This window comes from Chinchilla lanigera, unplaced genomic scaffold, assembly GCF_000276665.1.
Source record: "Chinchilla lanigera isolate Chin_1 unplaced genomic scaffold, ChiLan1.0 scaffold00019, whole genome shotgun sequence".
NCBI classification, from domain to species: domain Eukaryota; kingdom Metazoa; phylum Chordata; class Mammalia; order Rodentia; family Chinchillidae; genus Chinchilla; species Chinchilla lanigera.
The window spans coordinates 609,825-623,719 of NW_004955420.1; the positions used below are offsets into that span (position 1 = coordinate 609,825).

The following is a 13,895-nucleotide window of genomic DNA, read 5'->3' on the forward strand; positions in this document are numbered from 1 at the left end:
TGTCATGTATTGTTTGTAGTAATAAGAATGCATAAATGTCTACATATCTCTTTTTAACCTACCTCATTTCTCCATAGCATTGATGTCTTTTGAAAAGCAATTGCTTCCCCAGGAGTTTTTATAAGATCACAAATTAACAGTGTTTATAAATTCTTGTTAGGCGGAAAACTTTTTTTTTTGAAGTTTTTACAGTTTATTAATCCTCTCGTGAAAAAGGTCACAGTCACCGCAGACTGGCACTGCAGGATCTTTACTCCTGTGTCTTTTTGCCGGCACCAATGTTAGCCTTTGCGGTGCCCCTGACTTTCTTCATTCTGCTCTTGTGTTCCTTCCACTGCTTTCTTGAGGTCTTTTCCTTCTCATGTAGACCGTGTCTTGCAAGTGTATGTTTGGCTTATTGTTCTTTGCATAATCCAAGGAATCGTAAATCATGTCAAAGCCAGTTGTCTTGCTACCACAAACATGGGTTCTGAATACAAACACAAAAATGACATCTGGTGTTGTCCTGTACATTTTTGCGAGTTTTTCCTGAATTTCTGTGTTAGGTACTGCTGCTTTCCCAGGGTGAAGGACATCAACGACCATTTATTTCCTTTGAAGTAGTCATGAACTTCTGGGTTTGGATAGTTACTGTGTCATTCATGACGGCAACAGATCCTCAGACAGCCAGGGAGGAAAAGAGGCAGTTGGCAAACTTTTGCACTTTTGGCTTCACTGCTTTTCCTGCACTCGCTATCTTATGGGGTCTTTGTAAGACCTCTTAAAGTGACTTTTTGTGGGGTTAATTTGGTAAAAATAGATTTTATTAGTCAGCTTTTCCATCCCTGTGACACAATTCCCAAGACTCATAACTTGAAGAAGGACTTGTTTAATTTAGCTCATGATTTCAGGAGATTCAGGCTGAGGCAGGAGGATTCACATGTTCAAGGCCAGCCTGAATTGCCTAGTGAGAGCCTGTCTCAAACAACAACAGCAACAGCAGCAGCAACAACAAAGAAACCATTAAGGAGCTGAGGATGTAGCTCAGCGGCCAGCGAGCTCCAAGGCAAAATCTTCTTGGTGGAAGGGCGTGGTGGAGCCAAGCTGCTCAGTTCATGGCAGATGGAGAGCAGAGCAGGGGAGCAACACCAGGGAGGAGTGGGCAAGGGACTGTATAAGGTTCCCAAAGTCACACCTCCACAACCCACCCAGGAGTGTGCTGCACTCATCTGCAAAGCATTCCTTAATTTGACAAAGTTTGTATATCAGGATTAGTGGTCACCCAGAGAATGCAGTCTATACATCCCTTTACATAGATATTTGTAACCTACAAAATATACCTTATATACTGAATTACCACATTGTACTCCATAAATTTATGTAATTATTGTGTCCATTTAAATGATTTTAAAAATCATATTTTGAATGAAATAGTGAGAATGGTGTTACCTACCCTTCCTCAATGACGAGGATCCTTTGCTCTCTATAGCTCTTGTTACTGAACCCATAGAGGCTGGTCTGATGAATATATGCCTCCATATAGAATCCAGAACAAGCTCTGTAATGTAATACAATGCCGTACAACACAAATTAAGTCTTACATATTGAATATGAGGCTTAATGAAAAAAATTAGATTAAAAGAATTTTAGAAAAATAGAGGCTCTGATCTATGTATTTTTCATATCTTTTGGAGGCTTCTAATCTATAGAAGAAGAGAGGCATATAAATAGTAACTACATTGATTATGTAAAATGCTGTATATATAAAAGTGCTGTGAGAACACATGAGTGGAGAAGGAGCGGGAGGGACAGAGAGTAAATCCTGGAAACTCAGAGCAGGTATATTTGAGCAGAGCTTGAAGGATAAGTGGGAGTTTGGTCCTCAGCCCCTCCATGGGATGAGGGGGACATTCAAGACATGGGGAAGAGAGGAAACTCACACACTTCAGAGTCTGTGGGCTTTAATGTAGAAACTGAGGGGAGGTTCAGATGGGAGACTGAAGAAATGGATAGATGCATGCTGTGAAGGGCTTTCTACTATTGACAGTAAGGACCCACTGAAGAGTTTAAGTAAAGAAATGGCCTTAGTGATAATTTAATTTTAAATATATAATTTCTTTTTTAAAATTTGATTTTAAAGGGAAAAGAACAGAAACAAAATAACAAAAATGACAAAAACAACACAACACAAAAATAAGAAAAATGATACATAATTTCAAAACAAGATGATAGAAAATTAACAATGGTTGTTGTATTACATATTTTTATCTTGAAAGTAGTTGCTCAGATTAACAGATACAGGCATGCAAGATTGATCAATTACCATTAACTGTTCCTCTCAATAAACCACCACTAGTAGTACAATTATCTCATCTATCTTGTGCATATATATATTTTTCCCTTCATTTTTCCTTCCTCTCTCCCTTTCCTCATCCCAACTGTTCTTCTTTTTGAACCGTTCTTTCTCTTTTGCAATATCTATTGTACCTTTCAGATTTTATGTACTCTTTCAGGTTCTTACACTAGGGAGACAATACAATGTGGGTTTGATTTATTTCACTTACAAATATAGTCTCTAGTTGCATCCATTTACCTATAAAAGCCTCTAGTTTATCTTTCTTTATACCTGAGTAATACTCCATTGTATAAAAATATCACATCTTTTTGATCCATTCCTCAGTTGATGGGCATTTGGGTTGTTTCCAAGATTTAGCTATGACAAATTGTGCTGCTATAAACATGGGTGCACATATATTGCTGTGGTATGATGTTTTCAGTTCTTCTGGAAAAGTATCCAGAAGGGGAATAGCTGGGTTGAATGGGACCTCTAATCCTAGTTTCCTGAGGAATCTCCACATTGATTTCCACAGTGATTGTACCAGTCTACACTCCTACCAACAGTGGAGAAGGGTAAATATATAATTTCTAAAGCATATGATATGCATGTTTTGAAAATAATTACAATTTTGGCAGGTATAGGTGAAATTCTGTTCAGTCTAATTTAGCAAATAATTATTGGCTGTATTCCACTAGGCAGACAGTATTCCTAAGGTAATACAAAGGCATATTAGTTAAGTGTTTTACTTGGTGAAAGTATTAAGCTGAAAATTGAAACAGGAAATACACAGATACACACATTTGTTCTTTAAAAGTTATGATATTTTTGGGTATCCTTGACATCTAGAACAAATTAACACCAGTTTTTAGTACTTAGCAATATGCAGTCACAGGCCACATGGTGATGTTTCAGTCAATGGCAGACCACAAGTTATACGATGGTGGTCTCGTGTATTATGGTTCCATAATATACATCATTTAGTGCTTTCATAATTGTCTTAGCTTGTGCAAATATGTTCTGTGATGCTTCCACCAGGTAGAAAGTATATTCTGGGAATGTTTTCATGTCAACAAGCACTGCATGACTGTTTATGTTTGGGGTTATGTGGTGGCACTATGTTATGAATGAGGTGGTGTTACTATGACATTCTTCAGAGACCAATGCTCTAAAATTTGAAGGCTAGCCTATGGCTATGAGATTTGGTGCTATCACAACGACAACCATATTTTCAGAGCTCCCATTACTGTTTAGATTTAGTTTTCCCCCAAGAACTTCATGTGTTTAGAGATGGAGCTTTTAGAAGGCAGCTGGATCATGGGGATGCTGTACTCATCTTGTGCACTGATCAGTCCATCTCTGAGTGGGCTGTTAGGAGGTGGGGTCTTTTGAGAAGAGGTGGGTCACTGGGGGATGTACAATAGTTTATGTCTAGATGCCGCCCAAAGCCTCATGTGCTCATAGGTGGGGCTTTGGAGAGGGGATTAGATCATGGGGGTGTGATACTCATCAATGAATTAATCCACTGCCAAGTTTACAGTTAAATGTGGTGTTGGGAGGAAACTGGTCACTGGGAGCACGGCCTGGAAGGGTGTATATCCCTGCTTCTTTTCTCAGTTATGCTCTGCCTCCTGCCTGCCATGCCATGAGCTGTGTCTCCTCTGCAGTGTCCCTCTGTCATGCCACTCTTCTTTGGAGCCAGTTGATTATGGACTGATACCTCTACAAACTGTGAGTAAATTTCAGTCTTTCTTCTTAGAGTGGTAGTGGTGGGTGTTATGTGCTCTGTTTCAGCAAGGAGAAAGTAAATAAGACAGGGTGAGACCTGGAAGCATATATCTCCTTCCCACGTTCCTCCCTTCTCTCTCTGCTTCCCAGTCGTCAGGATGTGAGCAGCTTTCCTCCACCAGACCTTTCCATCACACCCTTCCTGCCTTGGAGCCAGCTAAATGTGGACTGAACCCTCTAAAACCTATGAGCCAAAGTAAATCTCTTCTTTCATTTGTGAGTCTTAGCAATGAGGGAAGACAGGAAGAACCCCAGTGCATTTTTTCTAATTGGGAATTTATATATATATATATATATATATATATAAAATACAAATTTATATATATAAATGATTAAATGGTACTGAACCCCTCTGCCCTTCAGTATATATGCAAGCCAAGCATCAAAGCCAGTTAACTCTACAGGAGCATAGATTCTGCTGAAGGAGTAGAAGTAACCTAAACTGTCATGTGCCAATGGAGCGAGCCCGCTGAGGAAGGTGTGGCCTAGATGGCACAGTGCTGGCTCCTTGTGTCACTGCTGTGGGAAGGCGTCAGGTATGCCCTCCTGGTTGGCCATTTAGCACATGGCAAATATTTGGAAAAGGACTCATGTCATAGAAAATAAAGGTTAACTGTATTTTACTTCTGGCTATAAAAGTAAAATATGCTTTGAAGGAGATCTAGGCCAAACAGAAAAGTAAGAGAAGAAAATGTAAAACCACTCCAAATCAAACTTTTCAGAGGTAGCAATAGTTTATATTTTATATAATGTCTTTTAAAGTATTTTTCCATGCTATACAAAATACTCAAAACTAAAGACATTATATATAACTGTTGCATCCTATTTTTAGAGTATATTTTAGAATTGATGAAGATTCCTGTTATTAAACATTCCTAGAACACATGTTTTTAGATGGATGTACAGTACAGTTCGTTCTCCATATCTGTGGGCTATGTCCCTGGGTTCAATTAACTACAGATTAAAAACATTTGGCAAAAATCCAATTGTACTGAACGTACCGAGACTTATTTTCTTGTTATTTTCCCCACACAATATACTATAACAACTCTTTATGTAGCATTTGCATTGTATTAGGAATCATACTTAATCTTGAGATGATTTAAAGTATACAGAAGGGTGTATGTAGTTATATACAAGCACCTACCACTTCACAGAAGTGATTTGAATCTCTGTGAATTTTGGTATCATTAGGGGAAGACCTATAGACAATCTCCCATAGATCTGAAGAGATGATTATACTGAGATTCTTTTTTTTTTGGTGTACTGTTATTAATTTAAACAGCTTCCATTTTGAAGCATTAGGCTAATTTCAAATGTTTTGGTATTTTTTCTGTAATTACAAATATATCAGTCAGCATAAACCTTTGACCATATATCTAATTATTTATTTTGTTACAATCAACTTCTGAAAGTGAGTCAAAAGATCTGACATTTGACAGAGAAGTGAACTGTTGAGTGTTAAAGTAGAGTGACTGAAGTTGTTCTCAATTTAGCAAAGGCACAGTAAAGGCCTCCAGATGACGAAGGCAATTTAACTTCTATTCATTTATCCCTTCAACAAATGTTTATTGAATTTCTCTTGTATGCTAAGTTATGGACTAGGTGCTAGGATTCAGTGGGAAGCAAGAGAGATGTGTTCACTGTCCTGCTGGCTGTGACCTGGGAAGTTAGAAACCACGGGCCACACTGCTTATGGATGGGGAGACAGGAAAACTGCCTTGCTTTTGTTTACCTAGTCAGGGATGGAGGTCTGGGTCTACACCTTTAAGACTGCAAGGCTGTTTGGATCTGCCAGCCACTTCTTCCCTGAGAGGGGTCCTCGGGGACATCATGTCCCAGGAGGTTTGTGGTGTCCTCCAGCTTCCAGCCCTTAACCTACTTAGATCCAGCTCTGAGCAAGAGTGTAAAGTGAATGGATCCAAGAGTGTCTTCGGTTCTTTGACTTTTCCTTTCTATGCCCTTCCTCTCTCCTGTATTCACTCCGTTACCTCACAGGAACCGAGGGACCTCATAATCTTTTCTTTCTTTTTTTTTCAATTCATACTTTTTGTCTGTGCATGTTTACAGTACATAGTGATTATACTTGTGGAAAGTTGGTATATGTATGTAACACATCTTAATTCTTTTTTTCTTCCCATTCTCCTCCCCACCCTTTGCCTCTGGCCTCCCCTCCTCCAATCTTTTGGTCCCTTTCCCATTTACCAAAGATCTAGCCCCTATTTCTTGTTATTTATCTTTTTATTTTGCTCTTTATTTATATTTTTGGTTTCTCAATATAAGAGACTATTTGATGTTTAAGCTTGTGTGTCAGATTTATTTCACTTAACATTATGGTCTCAAGGTGCTTATGGCTTATGAAAAACTGCTTTCTGAGAAGAGCTATGGTATCAGTCATTCATATCCCACTACGGGTGAGTTTAGACACTGTGTTTCTTCTTTCAAGTAGAGTTTGCTATGAAGGCATTTAAGGATTTTCTTATTGAGAATCACCAATCTTTGCTCAGAGTAATTCCGGGCATCAGGGAGCAGATAAGGCAAAGGCACTTTTCTCTACTGGCCCTCGTCTCAGAGCTTGCTATGGAAGGATCCCTGGCAAAGCATCTGTTTCCTTACCCTTTCTAAAGTTGCTTAATGCAATCTCCATCTTCTTGTACGAGACAGACAAGGCTTGGTGAGGAAGTCAATGGCATGGTATCATACTTTGAACCATCTTAAGCCCAATCCACTAGCGGGACTATTCTGGAAATAAAGTTTCATGTAACAGGAGAACCCTACTGCCAGGAAACCCTCTTCCTTTTCCCCACCCTATCCTGGGAGGAATGTCTGTGATTGAAGGAAATTCAATCACAGTCTCCAGCCACCAGAATTGAATTTGGATGGACTGTTTCCTCTTTGGATTCTGTTCCAAATTGCATTCCTGTTTCTTTGTTTGAAGTTAATTAGAGTCTCAAATCATTTGTATTTCCCTTCTCTGAAAGAAAACCTGCCATAGTACTGATCTCATTGAATTAATTGACTAACAGAAGTCTCACTCTTTCCTGAAAGTACTCAAAATGCTCCAATGGGTGAGTGGTAGGCTTGCACTATAGAGGCATCTTCTCAGGCCTAACTCAAAATTGTTTTAAAAAGTAAATATTACACTAGAAATTTAAGGGGTCCCTACATCCCAAACCTAAAATCGGCAACTTTCCCATATTTATATATATTATAAATATATATAAAACACACGAACACACACACACACATATAAAGAATTTGAATTTTCAGGTCTTAGAAATGGGGCCATGTAGCTTTTTCTCTGAGCTGCTCAGCCCAGTGTTTTGCTGCCCTGGATTTGCTTGGGAATGGAAGGACCTATCCACTGGTGGGGGAAGCAGTGCATGTGAGTAAAGGAAAAAGGGAGTTTGGCACAGGAAAGATGCTTTGCCATCCAGTGCGTTGTTGGTAGTTGGGAATAAAACATGGAAAAGTTGCCAATTTAGTGTTTGGGATATAGAGATCCTTTAAATTTCTAGTGGAATATTTAATTTTTAAAATAATTTTGAGTTATGGCCTGAGAAGATGCCTCTAAAGCAGCACTGATCTTCTAAAGTAACTTTTAGGTTTTTTTTCCCCAATTTAAAAAAATAATGGTAAAATGCACACAAGATTTACCATCTGGGGGCTGGGGATTTAGCTCAGTGGCACAGCGCCTGCCTGGCAAGCGCAAGGTCGTGTGTTCCATTCCTGGTACCGGAAAAAAAACAAAAAACCCCACAAAACAAAACAAGATTTACCATCGGAGTCATTTTAAAGTGTACAGTTCAGTGGCATTGAACACACTACCCTTATTTTGTGAATATTTCCACCTCCTTCTTCCGAACTCTTCATCTTGTAAAAGTGAAACTGTGCCACTTATACAGTACAACCTCAGTTTCCCTCCCACAGTCTTTGACAGCCACATTCTATTTTTCTGTCTCTAGATTTTGACTGGGTACCTCCTATAAGTGGAATCCTATGGCACTGTCTTTTTGTGACTGGTTTACTTCACATAGTATAATGTCCTGCAAGCTTACTGTGCTGTCAAAATCTCCTTCCTTTTTAATGCTGAATGTTCCACTACATGCACTTAGCACATTTTGCCCACCCATTTACCCAATGATGAGCAGCTTGGGTTGTGTTCATGTTTAGCTAGTGTGGGTAATGCTGTTGTGAATGTGGGTGTGCAAATGTCTCTTTGAGACCTTGTTTTTAATTCTTTTGGATACATACAAAGAATTGCTTGATGATACAGTAATTCTGTTTTGAAATTTTTAAGGTACTACCATACTATTTTCCATGATAGCCATATCATTTTACAGTCCCATCAAACAGTGTAGAAAGGATCCAATTTCTTCATATACTCTCTTAGCACTTCACTTTGAATAATCTTAATTGTAAAGCCCATGTAATGAGGTAATATTTTGGAGTGTTGATACAATTATTATCACCTTTTGTGGATTTGCACCAGAGCCTTGTGCACACCAGTAAGTGCTCTGTCACTAAGCTACATCCTCAGCACTTTTTTTTTTGAGATGGGGTCTTAGTAATTTGCCCAGTCTGGCCTCTAACTTTTGATCCATCTGCCTCAGCTTGCCAAGAAGCTGGCCTTACAGAGGTGTGGTACGTGTGCCTGACTAATCCAGTGAATTTTGATATTGGTAATACCTAGTGCATGGTGTCTTGTGACTCCTCTCGGATACTACTTGTAGTTTCTTCATTGAGAAAAATGGGCAATCCTTCTACTATTTATGAAGCTTATCCCAAAAGAAGACAATATGTGTGTGTGGGGGGAGACTTTCTACAGAAAAAGGAGTGAAAATCTAGCCCTTGCTGGATGGTGGATGTGGGGAAAAGAAATAGGTAGAATAAAGGAGGAAAATACTTGTTCAAACTTCACCCTCCTTTATGGGTAGAGATGTGGTAGGAGTGAAAAGCCTAAAAACATTGGATAGCTTAGTGGTATATTTAGTTGGAAAGGATATAAACAGTGGTGTGCTGCAAAATGTTTATAGCCAGGACTTTGTGGAGGAGAAAAATTTAAATCCTGGTAAAATGCACATAAGATTTACCATCTTAACCATTTTAAGTGTACAGTTCAGTGGCAATCGGTACACTATTACTACCATCTTCTGAACTCTTCACCGTTCTAGCATTTGCCACATTCCATGATGTAAATACTCCCCTCATGGCTGATTTCAAGCTACCAATGTGAAGGCTCTGCACATGGAGCTGGGAAGAAATATGCAATAGCTGCTCATTACTGTATGTTTCTCTTACACAGGTAAGATAGCTATGAAAATCCTCAGGAAAACAAATAACAAGATATAATAAAATGCTTTGAATATTTATCATCTTTTCCCAATATAATTTAATTTAATTGTAAGTTTCAGTAATGGTTGTATTTAGCAACTGAAAAGTCCTGAAAATATAACAACCATTCTCATGAGCAGGCTGTAGCACACCAGTGGCTCTCAGCTTCCATGAACAGTGAAGGAAATGACTGAACATTTGAACCAGAGGTGCTCCTGGCCCCTCAAGTCTCAGGACAACCTGTGATGGGCATTGAAAGACATCAGAAAGGCCTATCGTCTGAATGAAGAGGCATCCATATGTTGAGCTTTATGATTGAGGTCAGTGCCGGACCTGGGCACACTGATGTTAAACATGATCAAGAAGCTCCAGAACTAGAGGGGCCAAACCTTCTTCTAGGGTCTCCTGTCCAAGGAGAAATCCAAGAAGCAGTATTTGGTAAAGATCCAGAGCTTCTAGTTCTCATCTGTATCCCCAATTTCCTCCCCTGCTCTGTGATCGTATAAGCTCCATTTACAGATGCCATTTTGGAGAAAAGCAAGGGTTGGAGGAAGGAAATCCAAGAGACTGTGTATTTATCCCAAAAGTCTCAATCATCTAAGAGACACTAAAGCAGAAATCAAGGCTGGGGATATAGCTCAGTGGCACAGCACTTACCTAGCAAGCTCAAGGTCCTGAGTTCAGCTCCCAGTACTAAAAGCAAAACAAAAACAAAGCAAACAGGAAAAGCACCTGGATTGGGGGTGTTATCTCACCACAATTCATTTAAAATAAAAAACAAAATAAAACAAAAAATAAACTGGAAGTCAACTGTGATTCTGTAAGTTGATATACTTGTTTGTTTTCCTTCCCCTGTTACGAAGTGCGTAGACCTTTACAAGGGAGATCAGTAAGTCACAGGAAATCAAGATGTGGCAAATTCTTTGTATCTCATGTGGAATGGGAAAAACACATGACCCTGGTACACCCTCTTCCTTTTCTCCAGGTACCATTAACCTGTACTATCAAAAAGTAAAATAAATTAAGCCATCATTAATCCTGTGGTAATTGGGCTTGGGACTGTAGGCTGGTAGTGTTTTCTAATTTGTCCTTGAAATAAATGGGAGCAACAAATTGAATATTCCACATTAAATGTAAGAATTAAATGTTCTGTATTCAATATAAGAAGGTGCCAGGGGAGGAGAGGGCTGGGGCTGGCACAGAAGTGCACATAGAGGATGGGGTAATGAAGGAGGTCGTGTAAGGAGCAGAGGCTAACAAGAGCTAGTCTTGTTAGAAAAAACTGGCCAGAGGGAGATGAAGCCACTTCTGGTTCTCCTGAGAGTCCACTACAGTAGAATGTCTATGCTCTCCTCTCAGAAGTAAAGTAAATTTAAAAAGGTTGAATGGCACTGGATTTTTCAAATTTAAATTTTATTACTTGATTAGCTGTAATTTTAAAAAATATTTTTATTCCAAAAATGAATTTTCCACAATAATGCAATTAGTTTCAAAATGAACTCATTTATCTATCTTCTACAAAGGACAACTGAAACACTTAAGGCAAAATTCGCTTATTCATCTCCATTGTAAAATGGAAAAAAGTAACAGACTTCAGGTTCTGGTTAAGGTTAACATAATATGGGAAACTCCTTTATCTTTGTTCTTTCTCTCTTTTTGGTAGTTTCCTGTGTAAAAGCTTTACATTACTATGATATTTTATAGTAAGACACTTTCGTTTTTGACTTTCTTTATAAACTTATTTTTAAATTTAAAGGCACACAACAAAGCTTTATGCATTTATTAAAATATACACATTTTGGTAAATTTAGAATTTTTCCTTAGTACTTTGATAAATTAATATACTGTCAACACCACAGTCATTTGAAAATAAAGTACACTCCATAGTACATTTGCATATTATTTCTTTCTTCATAATACATTACAATACCCATTGTACAGTGCACCAATGGGAATTAAAAACCACAAAGCAAACAAACTTTAACAAATACAGCAATTTCATACAAAAAAATAGCAGAGAACAACACCAGAAATTACCATCTGCAAAATGCAAGTTGTACTTGTCAAGGACCAAAACAAAAATGAAACAAGTTAGTAAAAGTTACAAGCTGTTATTTAGAACTTTGGATATGAATTTAACAGTAACATTTCTTTTCCACAGTGAGAAAAACTAGAATGTCCAGTTCGGTTGTCAGATGGTGCGACTACGTGGAGTGAGGACTATAGCTGCTCTCCTTCAAAATCATTTAGACCCTTCTCTCAGCCTGACAGTTGAGGTATTTATGAGCCATGTAACATCAACAGTGTCTCTTCTTTGGAAAGTGGGGGTTCATGAATTCTAGGGTAAATTCTCAACTTCGGAACTGCGAGTGAGACAGGTGTATCAGCAACTGCCAAGATCAGTCAGTAGGTGTGCACAGAATAGTTTCCCCATCCCAATATCAGAATGAACACAATCCTTCCAAGTCTGCATGTCTTGAGAAATTCACATGAACCACAATTTCCTTTAGCTAATGTTGTCAATGTCAGTGTCAGGAAAGCTTAATAGAAAAAATAAATTAACCAGTAAACAAAAAGCGCAAAGGAAGTCCCCAGGGTAAAAAACCAGGCTGCCCGTGTTTTCTAGTTCTAATATAAAGCCATTTAAATCTTACCTGGTGTATACCAACATGCACTAAGTGTTCTCAAAGAGTAAGAAATTAGAACTACCTGCTGTCAGGAAAATTCAAGCCCCAGGTGACTTTGTGTAAGTCCTGTGTGAGTTGTGTAAGTCCATGCGTGTGCTATGCTGTTTTATGGTTTCTAACACTATTTTAGTTGATACTGCAGAATACATGTTCACTTTTGATGGGCTTCAAAACTTCCACGGATCCCATTTGGGCTTTAAGTTCTTAAAAAAAGAAGACATTCTATATTTCGTAGAGAAGTCATTTTGGCAAAATCAGCTGCCTAGGTACTTCAGAGTGACGCCCCTGTTACTAAGAGGAACAAGACAAGCAGGATGAGAAAAGCATTCCCGAAAGGAAGCTGTCTGTGGGGGTGGGAAACAATTCAACAGCTTCTTCTTTAAAGCCTTAGAAAAAAGTAAAGTGGGACACAGGACTCACAGCTATGTCCATGAAAGGGGCTTTGTCTTCCCCATCACAGTCCAACTAAGGAGTGCAAAGGCAGCTCCTGGGGAAGCAGCATCTGGCCCCTGCTCCCGGGGGGCCTGCGGTTTGGGGTGCTGTGTTTACACTTATGGGTTGCTTAACTACAAATCCTAGCTCTTTCATGGCCAGGCCAACACTGGTTACCTGTTAGGGACTTGCTCTTAAGATCTCCAAATGGCCTCAGCAGACAAATCCTCGGAGCTGGAGAAGTACATCTGAATCGGGGAAGCTGAGGTTCCATGAAAATTGTCATTCCCCCCCAGACCTTGTTGTGAGCATCATGCCACACAACCCCAGTGGTGAGGTTTGGGATGCATTTGCTTTGCTTTATTCCCTTCCCCCTTCCCGTAGGAAATGAAGAGTCCCTCTGGACTACTCAGTAACCTGATACTTAAATCCAAGAGTGGACCATTCACTGCCACCAAGTGAGCAGACCCAAGCTCTGCCTTCAGATACATTTTCCCATGTCTGATTTCTGCACACAGCTAAGCATTTCTAATCTGAGACACAAAATTAGATGCTCCTGTGGCTAACTTACAGACTTTGCAATGGTGTCTTAGTCTCTTGGTAAAACCTGCTGGTAGAGGGGATGGCAATTTCCTCCAGGCTTCTAGGTGATTCTCCAAATGATATAGGTTCTATTCAAGATGTAGAGGAGAGGCAGTTCCTTGTAAGTAAACCTCCTCCAAAACATGGTCTCAAAGGTGTCCACTTTGTCAACTGTTTTCAGCAGAACAGAGGAAAGACATTGCTTTGAGTTTTGTTTCCTAATAATTAGTGTATTTATATCTTGACTGATCCATATATTTTGGAGGAGAGACTGTTAAATTCAACAACTCCCTTCCTCATGCTCCCTGTCTTTATTTAAATTTAAAACCACAAGTCATCATGACTATGATACAGATATTTGATTTGAAGTAGAACTGGATTTTTCACTTCGCTGTGTCTTTCAGTTTCTTTCCCTAGCTCAGAGTGGTCTAGCACTGAAGCTGAATAAACCTGGGAACTGAGCTTTTACTGTTTAGAGAGATACAAAAAATTGTTATCTTGGTTGTTGAAACTTTCTATTAAATTTTTAAAAGTGGCTGTAAATAACTTTGTGTTGTGTGTTTATACATTAAAAGACTGTTTTTCCTTGGTTAATGATGAAATCAGACATGGGATTCAAAAAAGAATCATAAATTGCTTTTAAGTATGGACACTTTTTCCTTTACTGTGTTAAATCAACTTGGCGTGTGCGTGTGAGTTGGCAGTGTCTTGCACAGGCAATGAAGGCACTGCCCCAGCTTTTTTCAATCCAGCCTTCT

At 39.0% G+C, this 13,895-nt stretch overlaps 1 pseudogene; it reads right to left on the bottom strand.

Annotated features, from left to right (window-relative positions):
* Window positions 1–250: 250 nt before the first annotated feature.
* On the bottom strand, window positions 251–643 carry LOC102021450 (annotated as a pseudogene).
* Between the last annotated feature and the right edge of the window lie 13,252 nt (window positions 644–13,895).